The sequence below is a fragment of the Ailuropoda melanoleuca genome, chromosome 1, assembly GCF_002007445.2.
Source record: "Ailuropoda melanoleuca isolate Jingjing chromosome 1, ASM200744v2, whole genome shotgun sequence".
In the NCBI taxonomy this organism is placed as follows: Eukaryota; Metazoa; Chordata; class Mammalia; order Carnivora; family Ursidae; genus Ailuropoda; species Ailuropoda melanoleuca.
The window spans coordinates 63780279-63799609 of record NC_048218.1 but is presented as its reverse complement, the minus strand read 5'-3'; the positions used below and the strand labels follow the sequence as shown (position 1 = coordinate 63799609).

Sequence of the window (19331 nt, the reverse complement as noted above, 5' to 3'; positions counted from 1 at the left end):
AAAAACAAAGAGAAAGGACTGAGATTATTAAAATTATGACTGAAAAGGGAGAGGTCACGACCAGCACCATTGAAATTGCAAGGATTATTAGAAACTTTTATCAACAGCTATATGCCAAAAAACTAAACAATCTGGAAGAGATGGAGGCCTTCCTGGAAACCTATAAACTACCAAGACTGAAACAGGAAGAAATAGATTTCTTAAATAGGCCAATTAACTATGAAGAAATTGAGTCAGTGATAAACAACCTTCCAAATAATAAAACTCCAGGCCCAGACGGTTTTCCTGGGGAATTCTACCAAACATTCAAAGAAGAAATAATACCTATTCTCCTAAAGCTATTTCAAAAAATAGAAACAGAAGGAAAGCTACCAAACTCATTCTATGAGGCTAATATTACCTTGATCCCCAAACCAGGCAAAGACCCCCTCAAAAAGGAGAATTACAGACCGATTTCTCTAATGAATATGGATGCCAAAATCCTCAACAAGATCCTTGCTAATAGAATCCAACAGTACATTAAAAGGATTATCCATCATGACCAAGTGGGATTCATACCTGGGATGCAAGCATGGTTCAACACTCGCAAATCAATCAATGTGATACATCATATCAACAAGAAAAGACTCAAGAACCATATGATCCTCTCAATTGATGCAGAAAAAGCATTTGACAAAATACAGCATCCTTTCCTGATTAAAACCCTTCAGAGTGTAGGAATAGAGGGTACATTTCTCAATCTCATAAAAGCCATCTATGAAAAGCCTACTGCAAGCATTATTCTCAATGGGGAAAAGCTGGAAGCCTTTCCCTTAAGATCAGGAACACGACAAGGATGCCCACTCTCGCCACTATTATTCAACATAGTACTAGAAGTCCTTGCAACAGCAATCAGAAGACAAAAAGGGATCAAAGGTATCCAAATCGGCAAAGAAGAAGTCAAACTGTCTCTCTTTGCAGATGACATGATACTCTATATGGAAAACCCAAAGGAATCCACTCCCAAACTATTAGAAGTTATAGAACAATTCAGTAAGGTGGCAGGATACAAAATCAATGCCCAGAAATCAGTTGCATTTCTATACACGAATAACGAGACTGAAGAAAGAGAAATTAGGGAATCCATCCCATTTACAATAACACCAAAAACCATGCGTTACCTTGGAATTAACTTAACCAGAGACGTAAAGGACCTATATCCTAGAAACTATAGATCACTTTTGAAAGATATTGAGGAAGACATAAAAAGATGGAAAAATATTCCATGCTCATGGATTGGAAGAATTAACATAGTTAAAATGTCCATACTACCCAGAGCAATCTACACTTTCAATGCTATCCCGATCAAAATACCGAGGACATTTTTCAAAGAACTGGAACAAATAGTCCTTAAATTTGTATGGAACCAGAAAAGGCCCCGAATCTCCAAGGAACTGTTGAAAAGGAAAAACAAAGCTGGGGGCATCACAATGCCGGATTTCGAGCTGTACTACAAAGCTGTGATCACAAAGACAGCATGGTACTGGCACAAAAACAGACACATCGACCAATGGAACAGAATAGAGAACCCAGAAATGGACCCTCGGCTCTTTGGGCAACTAATCTTTGATAAAGCAGGAAAAAACATCCGGTGGAAAAAAGACAGTCTCTTCAATAAATGGTGCTGGGAAAATTGGACAGCTACATGCAAAAGAATGAAACTTGACCACTCTCTCACACCATACACAAAAATAAACTCCAAATGGATGAAAGACCTCAATGTGAGACAGGAATCCATCAAAATTCTAGAGGAGAACATAGGCAACAACTTCTATGACATCGGCCAGAGCAACCTTTTTCACGACACATCTCCAAAGGCAAGAGAAATAAAAGATAAAATGAACTTATGGGACTTTATCAGGATAAAGAGCTTCTGCACAGCCAAGGAAACAGTCAAAAAAACTAAGAGACAGCCCACGGAATGGGAGAATATATTTGCAAAGGACACCACAGATAAAGGACTGGTATCCAAGATCTACAAAGAACTTCTCAAACTCAATACACGAGAAACAAATAAACAAATCATAAAATGGGCAGAAGATATGAACAGACACTTTTCCAATGAAGACATACAAATGGCTAACAGACACATGAAAAAATGTTCAAAATCATTAGCCATCAGGGAAATTCAAATCAAAACCACACTGAGATACCACCTTACGCCAGTTAGAATGGCAAAGATAGACAAGGCAAGAAACAACAATTGTTGGAGAGGATGTGGAGAAAGGGGATCCCTCCTACATTGTTGGTGGGAATGCAAGTTGGTACAGCCACTCTGGAAAACAGTGTGGAGGTCCCTTAAAAAGTTAAAAATTGAACTACCCTATGACCCAGCCATTGCACTACTGGGTGTTTACCCCAAAGATACAGACGTAGTAAAGAGAAGGGCCATATGCACCCCAATGTTCATAGCTGCATTGTCCACAATAGCCAAATCATGGAAGGAGCCGAGATGCCCTTCAACAGATGACTGGATTAAGAAGCTGTGGTCCATATATACAATGGAATATTACTCAGCTATCAGAAAGAACGAATTCTCAACATTTGCTGCAACATGGATGGCACTGGAGGAGATAATGCTAAGTGAAATAAATCAAGCAGAGAAAGACAATTATCATATGATTTCTCTCATCTATGGAACATAAGAACTAGGAAGATCGGTAGGGAAAGAAAGGGATAAAGAAAGGGGGGGTAATCAGAAGGGGGAATGAAGCATGAGAGACTATGGACTCTGAGAAACAAACTGAGGGCCAGAGGGGAGGGGGGTGGGGGAATGGGATAGGCTGGTGATGGGTAGTAAGGAGGGCACGTATTGCATGGTGCAGTGGGTGTTATACGCAACCAATGAAGCATTGAACTTTACAGCGGAATCCGGGGATGTACTGCATGGTGACTAACATAATATAACAAAAAGTCATTAAAAAAAAATAAGCCATATCAGTTCCTGCCTGGCACATGGTCTGTACTTAGTAAATATTTGTTGAATGAGTGTTGAATAAGAGCCTTGTGATTACATCTCCTAGGAATTTTCTGCACTTTGATTTCAGATTCCTCATGCCCTTTGTTCTAGGTGCCTCAGGATGAAAAAGTCACAATATCCCCCCATATGACTTCCTCATATATTTGTAAATGCTCAATAACAATTCATATAGAATTGGTATCTGAGTTCTTGTGGCATGAATGCTGCTCCTCCTCAACAAAATACCATGACTTCATCACCTGGAGAGAACAAGCCCACTTTGAGCCATTCCATCTTTTGCCTACCAGGTCTTTTAAGGTTTTCTGCCTAGCACCACATGTTCCATGAAGTACCCCGAGCCTCCTGATTATGTGGGGGAATACTCTTAAAGTTAGAAGAAGCCTCAGTCAATTCTTCTGGAGCCTGGCCTTTTCAGGCCTTTGAGTCAAAATGCTCTAGTATCTCTAGACCCTGGAGGCACAATGGGCGTTTTAACAGTGATCATTTCCTCAGCTGTCCAAGGAGCAGCTCCCAGCCAGACTAGGGCTGAGAGACAACCTTTACCATCTCCAGGGTAAGGATGCCTGGCCTCTTTATCTCTCCTGCTCTTCCATGTGCCAGGGTTCCTGCAGGGTTCCTGCTTGTTTCTGCCCACTTTTGGGCAAACTGGTACTGGTTGAAGATGCTTAGCTAGAGCTGACAGATAGACATTGGGACCTTAACCTCAGGGTAGGAAAAGAAATTGGCAAGCTTTTGCATCCCTCAGGCATCTCTGATGTCTCTGAGAAGACTGGAACCAGAACACCAGCTCATTCTACACTTACAGGCCTTCCGAGACCCAACCTACCATCCTTGCTCCCCATCTCAGAGCTCATCCAGCAGGAGCAAGAATTTACCTGCAGCTCCACAGATAGAATAGGTCCCAAATCTCAATCTCTTCCATCCTCAAAGATAAATGATATGCAAAGACCTGTGGAGACCAGAGCCCGAGGTTGGGCAAGAAAATACATATTAAGGGTTGGTATACATTCCAAGTTTTAAGGAGTACAGAGGATGAAACAAATTCATCAGATCTGGTCTTAGTCTTCCTAAAGCCAGCTCGGTCTCTCCAGGGTCTCATGTCTAGTCAGGAGTGCCAACATTCCCAGGAGGAAAGTCAGGAGAACAAAAGTCCTGATTCCCATAGAGAGCTGTCTCTGGCATCTGTTGCTAGGAATCAATCTGTGTGAAGTTGTATGAAAAATGACTACTGACAATGATATGGAGACAGATAGTCTGAAATCTATGTCATGTCATATAGGCCTCCTTGGGATACCAGAACAGATCCCAAGCATTTTACAGAAGAGCAAGTCCTCTGTCCTCAGCATAGGTGGGACACCAGTTCCCATCTGCTGCAGATGCAGTCTGCAGGCAGGCAGGTTGTATTAAAAAAAATGGACACTGAATCATGAACAGGTATATCTGTACTTCCCAGAGGAGACACCCGTGACTCATTACCTATGAGTGCCAGGGAATTCAGAGGAATTATCTTTTCTTAGGTTTTGAGTATGGGTGTTCAGTATGCTCTGGATCCTTCTGGGATTTTTGCCAGTGTAGGGGAATATAATCAATAAGGACCCTGCAGGGGAAGTATAAGCAGATATTTTCATACAAAATTCAAATCTCGTAATTTAGACTTTACTTCATCCCTACAGAATCCTGATTAATGAGGATTTTATTTGATGACTGTATTTAAATATAACTCACAGAGACTAGCTATGTGGTAGATTTGCACATCATCAAGGAGCAGTTTCAGCTGTTGATGCAGGCTGCTGAGTGCCTCTGCCCTCAACAGCTGCAGTTGTTACTCAGCAACATTCTCTTGCTAAATGGCCTCAATTAGAAGATCTTGGAGAGACTGCAGAAAATGTTCTAAACACTGGCTCATGTTGGCCTCTGGAAGGGCTGTCCTGGCTCTGTGGCTCTAACCGGGCTTTTAGTTCCAGTGGCCTTGCTTTTGGACCAGCACTTGATTGCCCACCTTGGCTTTGACCCTCTTTCTCTTCAAAGGCCCCATGAAACTCCCTTGAAAATAGTCTGCCATCTAGCACTTTTATGTTTGTAAATAGTAGCTTCAGCTAGAATAAATATGGAGAAAGAGAAGTAGTAATAACAAAGATAATAATAATTAAACTAGAGACTTTTGAAAAGCCTTAACTGGATTATACTAGTTTGTGTGTGTGTGTGTGGTTTTTGTTTGTTTTTGTTTTGTTTTTTTTACTTGAAGTGTAGTTGACACAGAATGTTACATTAGTTTCAGGTATACAACATAGTGATGCAACAATTCTATATGTTATGCTGTGCTCACCACTAGTCACCATCTGTCACCACCATACAACACTATTACAATACCATTGACTATATTCCCTATGCTGGACATTTTATCCCCATGAATTATTCATTCCATAACTGGAAGCCTGTACCTCCTACTCCCCTTCATCCATTCTTCCCACCTTCTCCCAACCCTTCTCCTCTGGCAACCATCAGTTTGTTCTCTGTATTTGTGGGTCTGTTTCTGCTTTTTGTTTGTTTGTTCATTTATTTTGTTTTTTAGATTCCACATACAAGTGAACTCATACAGTGATTAGCTTTCTCTGATTTATTTCACTTAGCATGATACCCTCTAGCTCTATCCATGTTATCACAAATGGCAAGATCACATTCTTTTTTATGATTGAGTGATATTCCATTATATATATATATATATATATATATATATATGAATTATGCTAGTTTTAAAAAATTAGCTAGGAAGCATCCTGTTTCTATACTCTGTGTCGACTATCTAGCATAGGAAGTATCCATTCATTGAAAATCCCAGAAGCATTTCCCTGTAAAACTGTCTGGGCTGAAAAGTATACTTATTTCAAGAAAAATAAACAACTTCTCAATTTTTTCTCTATGGTAATGGACTGTCAGGGTTTTCTACTTTTTTAGCCAAATTTGGTAATATGTGTACATGCACACACACACTCCTTTATTTTTAGTAATTTTAGATGTACAGAGAAAATCGAACAGATATATGGTTTCATATACTCACCCCCCATCTTCCCACACCCAACAGTTTCTCCTTTTATTAACATCTTGCATTATTAGTGTGGTACTTTCGTTGCAATTGATGAACAAATATCAATATGAACTAAAGTTCATAGTTTACATTAAAGTTCACTCTGTGTTATATAATTCTATCGATTTTGACAAAGGAATGTCATGTAGTCACCATTACCTATTATACCTATTATACCTATGTCATGTAGTCACCATTACCTATTATACCTATTATACAGAATAATTTCACTGCCTTAAAAAATACCCCTATGCCACACCCATTAATTCCTTCCTGCCCCTCCAAACCCTTGCCAACCACTGATCTTTTTACTATCTCTAGTTTTACATTTTTAAGATTGTCATATTGTTGGATCATACAGTAAACAGCCTTTTTAGACTAGCTTCTTTCACTTAGAAATACACAGTTAGGTTTCCTCATGTCTTTTTGTGGCTTAATAGCTTTTTTTTTTTATCACTAAATGATATTCCATTGTATGGATGTACCACAGTTTATCCACTCACCGATTGAAGGACATCTTGGTTATTTCTAGGTTTGGGAAATTATAAATTATAAATAAAGCTTCTATAAACATTTAAGTGAAAGTTTTTGTGTAGATGTAAGTTTTCAACAATATGAGTAAATACTTAGGAGCATGTTTGCTGGATAGTATGGTAAGTCTATGTTTAACTTTATAAAACAACTGCCAAATTGTCTTCCAAAGTGGCTGTACCATTTTGCATTCCCACCAGCAGTGAATGAGAGTTTCTGCGGCTCCACATCATTGTGAGCATTTGATGTTGCCAGTGTTTTGAATAAAAAAAAGATTTTATTTATTTATTGGACAGAGAGAGACACAGTGAGAGAGGGAACACCAGCAGGGGAAATGGGAGAGGGAGAAGCAGGCTTCCTGCTGAGCAGGGAGCCTGATGCGGGGCTCTATCCTAGGACCCTGGGATCATGCCATGAGCTGAAGGCAGACGCTTAACAACTGAGCCACCCAGGTGCCCCATGAATTTTTGCATTTCTAATAAGTATGTGGTGATATATCATTGTTATTTTAACTTGCAATTCCCTAGTGACATATGATGTTCAACATCTTTTTACATGCTTATTTTCCATCTATATGTCTTCTTTGGTGGGTTGCTGTTTAGATCTTTTGCTCACTTTTTAATTGGATTGTTTTCTTATTGTTGAGTTTTAGGAGTTCTTTGTATATTTTGGATACTAGTCCTTTACCTGATAGGTGTTCTGCAACATTTGTCTTTTCATTCTCTTAGCAGAGCCTTTCAGTAGATTTTCATTTTAATCAAGTCCAACTTAACAGATCACCCCTCCCACCCACACATATACACAGCCTCCCATGGACCATGCTTTTGGTGTTGTATCTAAAAAGTCATTGCCAAATCCAAGGTCATCTAGATTTTCTCTTATATTCTAAAATTTTTATAGCTTTGCATTTTACATTTAGGTCTGTGATCCATTTGAGTTAATTTTTGTGAAAGGTGTAAGTCTGTGTATATATTCATTTTTTGCATATGGGTTTCTAATTTTTCCAGCACCATTTGTTGAAAAGACATTTCTCCATTGAATTGCCTTTGCTCCTTCATCAAAACTCAGTTGGGGGGCGCCTGGGTGGCACAGCGGTTAAGCGTCTGCCTTCGGCTCAGGGCGTGATCCCGGCGTTGTGGGATCGAGCCCCCACATCAGGCTCCTCCACTATGAGCCTGCTTCTTCCTCTCCCACTCCCCCTGCTTGTGTTCCCACTCTCGCTGGCTGTCTCTATCTCTGTCAAATAAATAAATAAAATCTTTAAAAAAAAAAAAACAAAACAAAACAAAAAAAAAAACTCAGTTGGCTATATTTGTATGGGTCTATTTTGGGGCTCTCTATTCTGTTCTGTTGATCTATTCTTTCTCCATTACCGCACTGTCTTGATTACTATAACTTTATAGTAAGTCTTGAAGTCAGCTAGTGCCAGTCCCCCAACTTTGTCCTCCTCCTTCTTCTCCCGCCCATGTCTCCTCCAACTTCTTCTCCTTTATTCTGTACTCTGTTGGTTATTGCAGATTTTTCTTCCCATATAAACTTTAGAATTAGTTTTTTTGATATTCATAAAATAACTTGGTGGGACTTTAGTTTGGATCATGTTGAATCTGTGATCAATTTTACTGTTCTTATCCATGAACATGATATTTCTACTTATTTAGATATTTTATTTCTTTCATCAGAGTTTTATGGTTTCTCTCATATAGATCCTGTACATGTTTTGTTAGATTTATGTGTCTTTCTTTCTTTTGGTGCTAATATAAACAGCATTACTTATATTTGCTTTATATAAATATATATATTTATTTATATAATTTATATAAATTACATAAATGCTAATATAAACAGCATTACTTATATTTGCAACCTTACTATAATTGCTTATTAGTTCCATGTGTGGGTTTTGTTGTTGCTTTTTATTTTTTGTTTCTTAGTTTATTAGGGATTTTTCTACATATATAATCATGTTCTGCAAACAAAGGCAGCTTTATTTCTCCCCAATCTGTATATCTTGTCTTACATTAGATAGGAATTCCAGTAAAATGTTGACTAGGAGTAGTGAGAGAGGAAGCCCTTGCCTTGTTCCCAATCTTAGGGGGAAAAAAATATTGTTTTTTACCAGTAAGAATGATGTTAGCTGTGGGTTTTTTGTAGATGTTCTCTATTCAGGCTGAGGCAGTTCCCTTCTATTCCTAGTTTTCTGAAGGTTTTTTTTATGAATGGCTGTTGAATTTTGACATATTTTTCTTAATTGATTGATATAATTGTGTGATTTATATTTTTAAATATATATATCCTATATTTCTCAAGAAATTTTTATTTCTTTCAGATTTTAAGATTTATTGGCATAGTTATACATCAGATTCTTATGAATTTGAACACGTTCATTTAACAATTATTTATTGAACATGTACTCTGTTGAAGATATAACCTTAGGTATGAAGAATACATTAATAAATAAGGCCGTATGAAAGTTTTGGGATAAGTTTGTATTTGGGATAAGGTAAGGTGAGAATGAGGAGGAAAGAACTGGAAAAAAGAAGACCAAGAGGGAATTGGGCAATAGTAAATCAGAGAGGATGTGACATTTCCTGTCCCTCAAACTGTTGTCACTGAACTCTTAATTGAGGAATGGCCACTCGGTAAGGGACAACTAACTGAGTGATGATAAGCTTCTGTGATTTCTGCAGTCCCTAACTTCTCTAGAGTTCAGAATAATATCTAAACCCCTTACCATAAAATATCACACACCACCTCATGACCTACTCCTTGTCTAACTGTTCATATTACTCTTGTCATTCCTCAAACAGTCCATGCACATGTTGCTCCACTTGCCTCCACTGCTCTTTTCCCTCTTATCTGATGGGTCAACTCCTAGTTATCTTTTATTATCTTGATCACTCTCTCAGGGCCTAAGCTGCTTCCATTAAATTGCATTCTAAATTATTTCCAGTCTTTCAGTACCCTTTGAAAAAAACCTCAGTTCAGCCCTTTAACCGCGACCCAGTATTATTATTCCTTCATTTGCCTAGTGTTCACTGTAATTCTCACTGAATGACCAGTCTGTGCTTACCCAAGAATGAAAGGCATGGCCCTAAGACCTACTTACTATACAGACAATTTTCTAATCTCTTCTCCCGTAAGAAAATTTCATTATATTAAAACTGGAAGATCTGTTCTAAGGCTGAATGTAGAAATAAGGAAGTATGGAGAAAGACAATGTTTGTGTAAGGGAGTAACTCAATAGGCTCCAAGCAGATGGTTTCTGTTTTCTCTGAGATAAAAGTAAGTTCATCTGCTGGGAATGTTAAGAGGATGTTAAAGGTTTGAATAACTGTTGTGGGAAATGGGAGAGGAAGCTGAATACACATCAAAGATTTGGGAGTGTGCTGAGGATGGAGTGAAGTTGGAAACTGAATGTGTAGAAGTAACCATCTCCCTGATGTCACATTTTCTCCTCCAGCATTCTGCACTCCAAAGGTAGGAGCAAAGACTGGGGGTTGCCCTGATCCAGGCTTTGCTGGATGGATACAATCAAGGATATCAGAATATAATGTACTGATGAAGTACGCAGCTTTGGCATTTGATAGTAACTTCAAATCCTGGCTCTGCCCCTCATTATGTGAATTTATTCAAATTACTTAATCTTTTCAAGCCTTATTGTGTCCAATATAAGATGGTGATAATCATATGTACTTCATGGATTCAAAAGATACTGAGTGCTCTACTGCATACTGTTCTTGGAACTGGAGGTACAGCTGAGATCGAGAGACAAAAATTCCTGTCTTTTGGAAGTAATAATGTAGTGAGGAGAGAGAAAATTAAGATAAATGAAATAAAGATGGCAAAGTGCTTAGGGAAAAAATAAGCAGAGAAAGGGTATGGTACATGCAGGGGACTGCTATGCAAAGGTGAGTAGCCAGCGAAGGACTCATTGAGCTGATGTTTGAATCTCAAAAAGTTACGTAAGCATCAGGGTGAGGACGCATATAGTGGGCCAGCAATAAATTCAAACTAACAGTCTTATTGTCAAGAGTGCCTGAAGTCAAGGGAGCTGGCTTTCCGCACCCTTTCCTTAGGCCTTAGGGAGAGCATGCCTGATTTCGGTGACTATTACTGGAGCTTCTCACTGACTCCCATTCCAGACCTGGGCCCTAAGTCTCACCTTTTGTTTAAGTCCCAGCTCAAACGCCACTTCCTTAGAAGCACTTTTCTAGTAGTAGTCACTATTCTCTCACTCATGTCCTTAGAGACATCTCTGATTCTCTTTCATAAAGCCGCCAGGTTCTAGTCCGAGTTCTAATCGCTATTTGTCTTTGGGTGACTTACTTTAATCCGGTTCTCATTTTTCATCAGTAAAATGAAAAAATCATATGAACTACCTACTTTCGGGCTCTTAATATTTTACGATTCTAAGAGCAAAACGCGCATTCCTCCACACTGTTTAACACCTGACCCACCGCAGAAGGCCCGCCCTCCCGGCATTTCCGGTTCTTCCGCCAATCTCCTTCCGGAACACTTGCTCATGTCTGACTCCGCCCCTCCTCCACTGTTTAGAGACCATTGGCTCTTTCTTTGAGGAAGCCGAGAATTTCCTGGCGTTGATTGGTTTCCGTCATGGTTGATGGGTTAGTTACAAACAAGGCGTGCCTGGTTTCCCTGGTAACGCTCTGCCGATAGCCCGGATTGGTTCGCGTCCTAATCCCATCTTCCGTCCCAACTGCGAGTGGTTGAGTCCCTTGACGGGGCACGGCGGTGGTAGGTGTCGCAGACGGGATTCCCGAGCTGACGTGGCTTAAATTTGGGAGGGGAGCAGCTGATGCCTCCGGCCGCAGCCTCTTCCAGGTGAGTGAGGGATACTCCCCAACTTCTCCCTTCCTTGAGTCTTTTAACGGTCACCCCCTGCGCAGGGGCTGCCGAAGCGGCCACACTCGGGTCCCCTCCCTGCCCCTCCTCTTCCTATTCAGTCTGGGATCCGGCCCTACACACGCCTCCTCCCTTCACTTACCAGGCCTAGTTCTAGTTGCTCACAAGCAAGCTGGTCCCGTCGAAGGGCTTCGGGGCCTCCCTGCGCGGCCTCGGGGCACATATGCCCAGTCTGCCCCTGTCCAGGACTTTCTTCTCCAGGAGCGACGTAGAGGGCTATCGGGTCAGACCTGTCTGCTCGGCCTTGTTCCCTGAGCGGCCTCTTCAGGCCGCCCTAGGTACGCAGTAGCTGACGTCGGAGAGAACCTGCCCGGCCCCTGCGCACAGGCCCTAAACAAACTTAGTGTCCGGAAAGGGAGGCGGGACCCAAAGGAATCAAAGCTCCTGAAGGCGTAGAGCCCAGAAACAGTGGAGTTATAACACAAAAAGGGGGCCTGTCAAACGATCCTGCTAATGAATTGCTGGTGAGATTCGGAGAGAGGAATGTTCTTGGCGATGCCATCAACACTGAAATCCCAGGTATGGGAGGTGGGCAGGCAGGCAGAGGAAAGGGAATCCTGAACAAAGTTCTGGAGGAAAAAGAACTTGATTTGATGGTGTGCAGGATATTTATCTGCTTAACCCGAGTGCTATGTAGGGGAAAGGCAAGGGTGAGTCCCTTGACAAATGAGGAATTTATTTGTCTGACTTATGTAAAGAGTTCCAGTTGGTCTATGGGAAAAGGACGGTTTAAGAGTGGAACAGAGATATTTAAAGTCACTGGATAAGTACTTTCACTTTTGGATAGTTGGAAGCTTTCCAAGCTTTTAAAGAATCTTAACAGTTCTTTGCAAGATGGCAGTGGAGTACTCCTTACAGAAAGGCTCGGAGGCCTTTCCAGAAACATGAAGTAATTAAATTTGTATGGTCAGAATGACTATGAATAATCAAATCCAGTAAATGTTAACCTGGAAATGGCAGGATTTGGTCCTGGAATAGATATAGGAAGAAGTTGAAGAGAACTAAAAAGTTGCAAACATTATACACTGTTTGTTTCACAGCTTTTACTTTTCATCCCTGGACCATGGAATGAACATCTAATGCTTTCCTTTTCACTGCATTACATTTGTTTGACCATATCAGTAGTTCCCAAACATTTTTGCACACCTTATCAGTAAAACATTTTTGAGCAAGCATATCTCAGATATGTTATATTTAATTGTGGATAATGGTGTGCATAGTACAGTAAACATATTATATACAAAAACATATTTAAAAGGATGAAAAAAAGTTCTTGCCTACTCTCTAGGACACTCCCAACCCAATTTGGGAATCACATAAAGTTGTTTACTTATTTTACAAGAAGGCTGTTTACATTTCTAAGGACCTTCAGGCTGGATGGGGGAACCTTTTTTTTTTTTTTTTTGAGGACCTCCATTCTGGGATAGAACCTCCTAAAAACCATCTTTAGGAGATAATTCTTTCCCCTTCTGTTGGACTCTTAGAGGCCCTCTCCCTTTTCCGCCTTTGCATAATGGATTAATTAAAAGAATATTGATTTTGCTCATTTGTAAAAATAATAAATCATTCGTAAACTTCTTTTGGTTAAATACTGTTGGGAATGCATCTCATCACTGATCATTACATACCAGTCTGTTAGGAACCACTATATAAAAGGAGGGTAGGCTCAATAATACTATATTTTTAATTAAGCCATGTAAAAATGAGCAATATGTACTTTTGGTAAAATGAAATTCAATACAAAAGGATGTAATATAACAACAAAAATCTTTCTCCCCTAGCTTTTTCCCCATTCCCTACTTCCCAGATGTAAAGCGCTGTAGATCATTTCTTGTTTCTTCTTAAGAAACTTTCTGATCATACTCAAGCACTTATATATCCTCCTCCCTTTTCTCTCCCACAAGTGGAATCATGATACACATACTGTTCTCCCCCTTTCTTTTGCCATGTAAGATATTTTTCTCTATCCATAAGTATTAAACTACCTCATTCTTTTTTTTTCAAATATCATCCCTTTTATTTTTTTAAAAAAGATTTTATTTATTTGTCAGCGCACACACAAGCATGGGGAGCAGCAAGCAGAGGGAGAAGCAGGTTCCCCATTGAGCAGGGAGCCCGATGCAGAATTTGATCCCAGGACTCTGGGATCATGACCTGAGCCAAACGCAGGCACTTAATCAACTGAGCCACTCAGGCATCCCTAAACTACCTCATTCTTTTAAAAACCTATACAGCATTCCCTTGTGGAAATATCAAAATGTATTTAGCGTGTCCCCTATTGATAGACATTGGATTGTATTCAGTTATTAGCCATCACAAACACTACTGTACATCCATGTACCTATATCCTTTTGTCCTTGTGTGAACCTTTCTGTGGTATAAACGTGGGATTCTTTGAGCCATACCAATCTCAATCATTTTATTTTAGTTTATGTACTGCTCAAAAAAGAGTGCTTATAGAACTATAAGTATATATAAGTATATGAGTGCTCTCTTCTCTCAGCCCCAGTGAAGAATGTTGGGTGATGAGGTTACTGAGAAAATAGATTATCTTTGATATATCTCCTCCAGCCAAGAAGCTTTGTGGAGCTCTGTGACTAGTCAAGTTAATCTCCCTTATGCTGTAGTTTACTCATCTTAAAACTGAGGATATTGGGGCACCTGGGTAGCGCAGTCGTTAAGCGTCTGCCTTCGGCTCAGGGCGTGATCCCGGTGTTCCAGGATCGAGTCCCACATCGGGCTCCTCCGTTGGGAGCCTGTTTCTTCCTTTCCCACTCTCCTGCTGTGTTCCCTCTCTCGCTGGCTGTCTGTCACATAAATAAATAAAATTAAATTAAAAAAAAAACTGGGGATATTGATAGTACCTCCTTGTTGGGGTTGTTTGAATAATAAAAAAAAGCAATGAGGATAGATTAAGTTTTTATACATAAAGCTATTGAAACAATACTTAGTGTATAGTGCTGTGTATATAAATTATAGCTACCATTTACTTCTAAATTTGTTAATGAGAATAGTTTTTTGTGTCATGAAAATCAGCTTTTCATTTTGTAATTGTAAAATTGTGTCATAATATTGGATATGCTTTTCCCCTGCTATATAGCACCATTTCCTCTTAGCTCTTCAAACTGATTGAGAATCACATTGAGAATTAAGGAAAACTACAAAGGTTCAGCCAAGTACGCATTAAGTAAATTTGAGGAGTGGGTTGGAGATCTCACCGTTTCCTGTGTTGTTTCTATGGGAAAATGTGATTGATTGATTGATTTTTTTTTAAAAGTGAATTTTTTTTTAAATTTTATTTATTTATTTGACAGAGATAGAGACAGCCAGCGAGAGAGGGAACACAAGCAGGGGGAGTGGGAGAGGAAGAAGCAGGCTCACAGCAAGAGCCTTATGTGGGGCTCGATCCCATAACGCCGGGATAACGCCCTGAGCCGAAGGCAGACGCTTAACTGCTGTGCCACCCAGGCGCCCCTATGGGAAAATGTGATTTAAATTCCAAAACAAACAGATGTGCACCCAGGCATGCACTGTGTTCAGTTATTTCCTTTATTTTGCCATGCCTTTTGTACTAAGTTCTCTGTGCTTAGGGACATGCCTTTTTTATATTTTTGTGGCTCCTGGCATTATGTTCCTTGCCAAGTGGGTATTTTGAAAATAATTATTTATAGCAAGCAGTGAAGACTGTGAGAAAATAATACTTATTAAATTCCAGGTGCCACCTCAACATATAAGTGTTGAGATCCTGTGGCAGCGTTTGTGGAAGGTGTAGCCAGCATTGACTTTGGAAGATTGTTTTATTTGCCTAAGTGTTTTATTGAAGGTTGGCCTTGGCATGAAGCCCTTTATTTTTTTCTTTTCCCACGTTGGTACTCATGATTCTGGTGCCTTTTAAAACAGTAGCAAGACCTTTTTTTGTCTAACAGTCACATATATTCCTTACATGAATTTATTACTATAAACATGAGTATTTTTCCCTTTACTAATTTTTATATATGCATTTGCCCATTTTTGTCCTACAGTGAGCCTAAACAGAAGGGGAGATCCATCCTCCTTCATTTAGCTTAAGCATGACTACTTAGTGTCTCTTTTGCCTTCGAGTTCTCAACCTTTGAACTACATAAAGCACTTAACTGTGCTTAAGATGCCCTTCCCAATTACATTTCCATATTATTCCATTTATGTCAACAGCTATAAAAATCACTCTTGAATCATGGAGTCATAATACTGGTCATAGAGGGCTTCTTGTCAGTCTTCTTCATTTGAAGATGAGGAAACTATAAAGTAACTTACCCAGCAGAGCACAGCCTCTTTCTGTGGAGCCAGAACTGAAAGGTCAGTTCCTGGCTCCTGATTTGGTGCTCTTTCCACTGTCCTACCTACTTTCTCATGGACGTCTTGGATTATTGAATCAATCAATGAAAAACTCCTTTTACTTTGATCTGAAATGGTACATCCTCAGTACTGACCTTTTTTCAGATATATATATTTTTAAACAGTTATGTGAGAAAAGTAACCCATTTTTCATTTGAAGAGCTTTTTATCTTATTCAGTAATGCTTATTTAGCAGAGACTTTGAAATGTATTAATTTCTGTGAGTGTCAGTTTTCCTTATCTTAAAATGGCGATGATAATACTGATCTTGCAGATTTTGCGAGGATCATGGAGAAATGTTTGTAAAGTGGTACATATTGCTCAGTAATTCTTACCATTAATATTATCATTGTCCTATGTTCATCTGTATATGTCCTTCATGTGCAGTAGTTATTGGTAGGATGCTGGTGGAGGCAAACACTCCTAGGGAGAATGAATCAGAATCTCATGCATGGTAGGGGTGGATACCAGTTGTGGGGGAGGGCGAGGAAGATGGAGTTTTAGTTTGAGAAAACATTCAGGATTTTAATTGTGTATTTGGAAAATGAAAAAAATACTTTCCCAATTGAAATTACAAAACCATAACAATGTTCTTGGCTAATGGTGATATACAGAAAATTTTATTTAGGGCATGCCACCTTGGACGTGTGTACATATGTGCATATGTTTGCCCACACATAATAGTTTTACATTTCTCTAAAGGGCCTATGGTTTTAAAGTGGTTGAGAACGTTGCCACAGTATCTGAAATCTCAGTACTTTTCTATTTAGCCCTAAAGGTAGTAGCTGTAGCAGTAGGATCCAAACTCCTTAGAGCAGAAAGTGTGAGTGCAAACAGCAGGGCTATGATAGAGGAGAGTATGGGGTTGGTTGGAGAATCTGAAGTGAAAATCATGGAAAATGGCCAGTGATTAAGGTATTTATAGGTCATGGTATGTGACCAGTCCAGGGGTTCAGTCCAATAACTCCCTTATGGACAGCTCTAGCTGTTAATTTAAAGACCTTTTTATTGCAAAACAAAATTCAAGTACAAAAAAAACACACCAAAAAATATATAACTTGATGAATTACTAGGAGGTGAGCAGTCTTGTCGTAACTATGAGGTCAAGAAATGTACCTTTGTTAGTCATCTGAGAAACTCCTCCATGTGCTCTCTCCTTTTCATAGAAATCACTTCCTTGTGGTTTCTCTCTGGTTTTATCATCCAGATGTGAATCTTGTCCCCTCCTTTCCCCCTTTATAACTTGTTATCTCTTAAGTCTTTTCCTTACAATTTCTGTTGAAGAACTTAGACTTTTTGACCTGTGGAGTTTCCCCCACTTTGAGAATTTCAACATATTCCCGTCTCCTTTGCATTTCTTGCAAATTGACAGCTGGGTCCAGAGGCTTCCTCAGACTGAGGTTTGATCTCCATCAAGACTATAGTTGGTGGTATATTCTTTTATCAGAAGGTTCATAATGTTTGGTTTTGTTCTTTTTATTGTTATCAGCTGTTGATGCTCAATGTCTACATCCTTGAATTCATAAGGAGATGCAAAATAGTAGACTAAATATTCCAATTCTACCATTTTGTTTTCATTTATTAGCTGGAATAATTTTATAAGGAGATAGACCTCATTTTCTACCATTTGGTTCCTGAATGGTAAAGTTAAAATAGAAAAGACCAGATAAATCCCTGACTTGGCTAGTTGTCAAGATACTTGGGTTAGATGATGACTAGTTTAATATTACGAACTAGTGGATTTAAATATTTTTCATGGGTTTCAATATATTTCAATTCATATTCCTCTTAGAAACTCACTTGTTCCTTTGGCCTGTGAGAACCAACTCATTTTGGCTCCCAGGTCTCTTAACATGGCTCTAGTTAATTTTTGATAGCATCCTTGCTATTTTATATGACAAGATGTTTCAGGCTCATTTTGTACATTTCCTACTTCAGAACTGGAATTAGCCATTTCTCTAAGAAGCTCTGCTATTTAAAAAAAATTTTAATGGGAAATAGTATTGCAAGACCCCAATCGCAGTAGAGATATTCATTGCTTCTCACTTTGTCATTATTTTTAAGCCTTTTCAGTGGACAGAGCTAGGCAAATAGATATACTAAAGTAAAAGTACCTTGTAAGTTCATACTGATACTTTCAATTCAAATTCAAGATCAACTTTTATCTTGAGATTCTTAATTTCTTCTGTTTTATACCTGTATTTCCTTTGTTCATACTGAAAATCTGATAGAATTACTGTGCCTGTTAATTGCTCATTTACTTTATTTCCACATGACACATACACAATTGTCAAGGAATAGCAGTACTGATAAAACCACCTTTGTTTTGCGTATGTTATCCACATTCTTCCCAGTTTCTCTTTATAGTAGCCCTATGTATTGTCAGAGCATATAATCATTAAATATTATGTTCTCTCCATCCCAGTCTTAGTTCTACAAGTAACTATATATTTGGTGCTTATCACCAGTCTTTATGATGATTTTTTTTTAAGATTTATTTATTTATTTGAAAGAGAGAGAGCGTGAGAGCAAGAGAGAGTGCAAACAGAAGGAGAGGGTGAGGGAGAAGCAGACTCCCTCTGAGCAGGGAACCTGATGCAGAGCTCTATCTCAGGACCCTGAGATCATGACCTGACCCAAAGGCAGATGCTTAACTGACTGAGCCACCCAGGCGCCCCATGATGATGTTTCTTTAGTCATTTTGGTTATCTCAAGCTTTCTCTTTAATGTGAGCCTTTGGAAAGGCTCATGAGAAAATTTTTCATGAATTTTCTTACTTGCTTTTAACATTCTCTTCTGTGCTTTTTATATCTGAAGGTCATTTTTACTGAAAATAAAATCCTTGGCTCACATTTTCTTTCCTTGAATATCTCAAATCTGTAACTCCAGTTTTTGTTTTTTTTTGTTTTTTTCTGGCAAAAACATTGCTTTTGAAAAGTCTGAGGGTAGTCTTTTCTTTCTTTCTTTTCTTTCTTTTCTTTCTTTTCTTTCTTTTCTTTCTTTTCCTTCTTTTCCTTCTTTTCTTTCTTTTCTTTCTTTTTCATTTTACACATGATGTTTTGGCCTAAGTCTCAAAGAATTATTTTTAACTCCATTAATTTTACTGGAATGTCTTTTTGATCATTCTGGGTTGATATTCTTTGCTACGTGGTGGGCTTTCTCTATATGTAGCTTCAAACTTCAGGAATTTAAAATTTCAGTTAAGTGTTCTTCAACTTTGGTTTTTTTGTGTGTTTTTTCTGTAACTTTGCTTTGGTTTTCTTCTTCAGGGAATTTGACTGGCCACATTGATTATCATCAATCTTTATCACTTTCTCCTGATTCCTTTTTTATGGCCTACCTTTTAAAAATTTTTTAAGAAATAAATTATTAGGAATAATTTTAGGTTTATTATAGAAA

General features: G+C 38.9%; 1 protein-coding gene across 2 annotated transcripts in view; it reads left to right on the top strand.

Moving 5' to 3' along the window:
• Positions 1 to 11323: 11323 nt before the first annotated feature.
• The window catches only part of GOLGB1 (golgin B1), a 103528-nt gene continuing 95520 nt past the window's right edge, over positions 11324 to 19331 (top strand). Inside the window, exon 1 of one of the 2 annotated variants that reach the window (XM_011236729.3) lies at positions 11324 to 11477. The gene's annotated coding sequence lies outside the window, so the exon portion shown is untranslated. The remainder of the gene's footprint in view (positions 11478 to 19331) is intronic. The other variant, XM_034659217.1, reaches the window with a different exon arrangement.